The following is a 4,091-nucleotide window of genomic DNA, read 5'->3' as shown; positions in this document are numbered from 1 at the left end:
ACTGAGGCGGGGGACCCCACACCTGTTTCGCGGGAGTGGCAAGGAAGCACACCCCGAGCGGTGGCCGGACAGACGGCAGCCGAAGCGTCTGGGGGCCTGAGCCTCGCGTGTCGGCTGTGTGCTCGCCGAGCCCCCTGGGTCCCCACTGGCCGAGGCGGCGACTCTGTGGCTCTGGCCCACCTGCCGCCCCTGCGGCTGCCAGCCGGGCTCTGGGCCCCTCCAGCGGCCTGGCGCCTCCCAGCTCCGCCCCAGGCCCCGTCTCTAGGCCGTGCTTCCCAGGCCAGCTCGTGGGCCTGTGGCGGGGAGCAGGGAGCAGTCCCCGTGGCCTTCACAGCGAGGGGGCCGCTCCCTCCACCCCAGGTCCCGGTCATCCCGTCACGCTGCCCGCCCCTCACTCCCCATTCACACCTGAGACGTGGTTTTCAGGACCCTCGTCCTGGACCCTGTGGGGTCCTCCCTCTGTGTGGTGGTCTCTGATTTCTCATGGGGTCAGAGCCAACAGCTGTCATCTGGAAAGAAAGGGGGCCCCAGACCCCACCGACAGGGTAGGTTTGGTCTTGGGACCAGGGTGCCTCTCGACTAGAAGACGGGCCTCTCGTGGAGCTCAGCCTGGAGCCCACTCAGCCAGGAGCCCACTCAGCCAGGAGCTGCTGCCCGCTCCTCCTTCCCCCCTCCTCCTCCCCCTCCTCCCGCTCCTCTCCCTCCTCCCGCTCCTCTCCCTCCTCCCGCTCCTCTCCCTCCTCCCGCTCCTCTCCCTCCTCCCGCTCCTCTCCCTCCTCCCGCTCCTCTCCCTCCTCCCGCTCCTCTCCCTCCTCCCGCTCCTCTCCCTCCTCCCGCTCCTCTCCCTCCTCCCGCTCCTCTCCCTCCTCCCGCTCCTCTCCCTCCTCCCGCTCCTCTCCCTCCTCCCGCTCCTCTCCCTCCTCCCGCTCCTCTCCCTCCTCCCGCTCCTCTCCCTCCTCCCGCTCCTCTCCCTCCTCCCGCTCCTCTCCCTCCTCCCGCTCCTCTCCCTCCTCCCGCTCCTCTCCCTCCTCCCGCTCCTCTCCCTCCTCCCGCTCCTCTCCCTCCTCCCGCTCCTCTCCCTCCTCCCGCTCCTCTCCCTCCTCCCGCTCCTCTCCCTCCTCCCGCTCCTCTCCCTCCTCCCGCTCCTCTCCCTCCTCCCGCTCCTCTCCCTCCTCCCGCTCCTCTCCCTCCTCCCGCTCCTCTCCCTCCTCCCGCTCCTCTCCCTCCTCCCGCTCCTCTCCCTCCTCCCGCTCCTCTCCCTCCTCCCGCTCCTCTCCCTCCTCCCGCTCCTCTCCCTCCTCCCGCTCCTCTCCCTCCTCCCGCTCCTCTCCCTCCTCCCGCTCCTCCCCCTCCTCTCGCTCCTCTGGCCTTGTCTTTGCTGAGTCCCCTCCCACCAGCGTCCTCTGGCTTAAGTGACAGCCATCCATCAGGACTTGGGACAGCCACCGTCCTCATTTCTGCCTGGTGATCTGATCTCCCCAGGACCTCCCCCCCCAGCCCTGCCCCTGCACGGGAACCCGGGCTGTGTCCACACAGATGCACTGAGGACCGCAGCTGCTCTGCACCTCGGCCCCGTGTCACCGCGTCACCAGCCAGCCTCTTCCTGGCACGCCTTCAGGGACCGTGACCGTGCCTGCACCCAGCCTCCCCCCGGCTCCACCCTCGCTGGCCGCGGGGCCCCTCGCCCGTCGGTAGCGTTCCTGTCCGGTGCTGGCATCAGCTGGGCGCATGACAGTGGCGTTAGTTCTCCCCAGGGCCCTGAGCTCGGGGCCCTTGCCCGGTGCCGCCGGCCAGGTCTGCACAGAGAACGCAGGTGTGTGGGTTGCAGCGTCTGGTGGCCCTTGCCATCATCCTGCACACTGGCCCTGAATGCAGCCAGATGCCATGCCAGGTCCTGTTGGCCTCGCAGGGTGAGCCGAGCTGGACTTGGAGTGGCCGAGGACCTAAGCCCGCAGCTAAGGGTTCCAGCGGCCTGCCCAGCCGGGGCCTCGGCGCCCAGGGCTCTGACCCATGACAGCCTGTGACGGGGGCTCCTGTGTACCTGTTCTTGGGACCTCAGCTTTTGGCCGGCTCGTCCTCGAGTCCTTTTCACCCGTTCTCGCCCAGCTGCTCTGGAGCACCTCCCGTGTGCAGGCCCCAGTGTCCCCCGCCACCTGTCCCAAGGCTCTTGGGAATAGAAACATCAGCACTGACCAGCAGCAGGTCGCCGGGCTGGGCACTGGTCGGATGGCGCCAGGCACGGGTGGTGGCGTTTTGGTTTAGGAGGCAGCAGGGGGGATGGTAGTTATGCCGTGTGTGGTCACTGCGCGGTGGCTGTGGCTGGCCTCTCGGAGAGCTGCCAAGCTGGCGGATTTCGGGCAGAGCCACCACCCCCAGGACAGGGAGCGGGGCCCTTGCTAGGTCACTGCTGTGTGCAGGTCAGCTGCATGGGCCTCGCTGGGACCTCCCACGGAGCCCGGGGCTGAGACGGACCCGCGACTTGTCGTCTTGGTGATTGCAGTCGGCTTCAGTGGGGTGTGGCACTCGAATGTGTCGTCACCCCAAACTGCTGTTCCTCCGTGGCCGCCCGAAAGCCACCTCGGGTTTCTGCCGCTTCCCTACGGCCCCGCGTTCCCAGGATCCCCGCAGGCCACACAAAGCACGGCTCTGTGGGAGGGTCACTGCCGGCCACCCTGTCATCCGGGCTGCTAACCTTTTGGCAGCCACCAGCAGACTGCATTCTGCTCTGCTGATGGGGAGGACAATGCCACACTGGCCCTCTGAATGGACGCTGCCACCAACAGTGTCCCATTCACGCTTCGGGAACTGCTGGGCGCATTGTCTGCGGGCGTGGACACCGGAGGCCAGGGGCTCCTGGGGACAGAGCCTGCCTTTCCGGGCTTAATCCCCACGTCGAGCTCCCAGGGGCCACGCTGCCACAGCGTGTGGTGTCAGACCGGGAGCGGTGGCCCATCAGCCTCAGGTCCCGGCCCCAAGAGCTGCTGGTTGGAAGCTCATGTTAGAACTGAGAGGCGCTCAGGGCCATTTGCAACTTTTCCGTAAATGCAAGTTTATTCCAGAATTAAAAGCTTGTTCAAAAACCAGAGAGGCGGGCTCTTTGTCTGAGGTGTGCAAGGCCTTCAGAGGCGTTTGCCCTCCAGCAGCGCCAGCTGTGGGCGCCCTCGGTCCAGCGGGCCGGCCGGCGGGCCATTGGAGGCAGCCACAGAAAGGTGTGTGCAGCGTTAACCACTGCAGCCCGTGGGCTCCTCGGAGTTTTTATTGCAAATAATAATTTTGTATTTTTTGTGCAGCTTATGCCTTCTCTGTTTTTAATCTCTTGTTATCAAAGTTTTATAGAGAAGGCGAACCCCAGTTCATGAAGAGCCTCAGGCTCAGACACGCAGAAGTGGACAGCCCCGGGCCCTCGTGCGGGGGCCACTGCCGCTTTGTGCCTGACGTGGGGCCAGGCCGGTCGGTCTCCCCGACACGCGGTGAAGCTCCGTGGGGAGCATCCGGGATTCAACCCCAAGCGGAGGCCTCAGCTGCCACCGCCCTCCTGCGGTGCCGGCCGCGGGCACTTCCTGCGACCTCTCCGGCTCTCGGCTGTGCAGTGAGGTTTTCTCACCCCAAGGGACAGGGCTGTTCTGTCCCCGCTTCGAGAGGTGGCCTGGCCCCGTTCAACAGAGACATTTTCACATTACAACTGTGAAATCTTGGCGTAAAGCGCCCCGTTGTCCGCCCCCCCATTATTTTCTCACATTACAGCCCATTGTCACCGCGCTGAAGTTAATTTGATCAACATTGGGACATTTAACTTTTATGTCCGGTCAAAAGAGCTGTTTCACGCTCGTTTGGGGCTTTCAGAGGGGACGGGCGCGGGAAGTGCTGGCTCTGGGAACAAGGCAGGCCAATTAGTTTCCCAGGGGGAGGCTGGCGGTGAGGCCCACAGCGCCCTTTGTCACCGCAGGGCGGTCATCAGTCAGCTGTCAGCCCGCTCAAAGGCCCATCTGAATGTGTCTCCTTAGCCGTTCCCAGAACTTGCCTCGCTGCTCTGTGAGTGAAGAAAGGCTGCTGGCCTGCGGGCCACTCACCGCGGGCGGCAGGGGTGGGTG

The 4,091-nt window shown here is 65.5% G+C and overlaps 1 protein-coding gene across 2 annotated transcripts in view; it reads left to right on the top strand.

Moving 5' to 3' along the window:
* INPP5A (inositol polyphosphate-5-phosphatase A) overlaps positions 1 to 4,091 on the top strand; it is a 99,697-nt gene that overhangs the window by 60,060 nt on the left and 35,546 nt on the right. The window lies entirely within an intron of this gene.

Source organism: Pteropus alecto, unplaced genomic scaffold (genome assembly GCF_000325575.1).
Source record: "Pteropus alecto unplaced genomic scaffold, ASM32557v1 scaffold74, whole genome shotgun sequence".
Classification (NCBI taxonomy): domain Eukaryota; kingdom Metazoa; phylum Chordata; class Mammalia; order Chiroptera; family Pteropodidae; genus Pteropus; species Pteropus alecto.
This window is presented reverse-complemented; position numbering and strand designations above follow the sequence as displayed.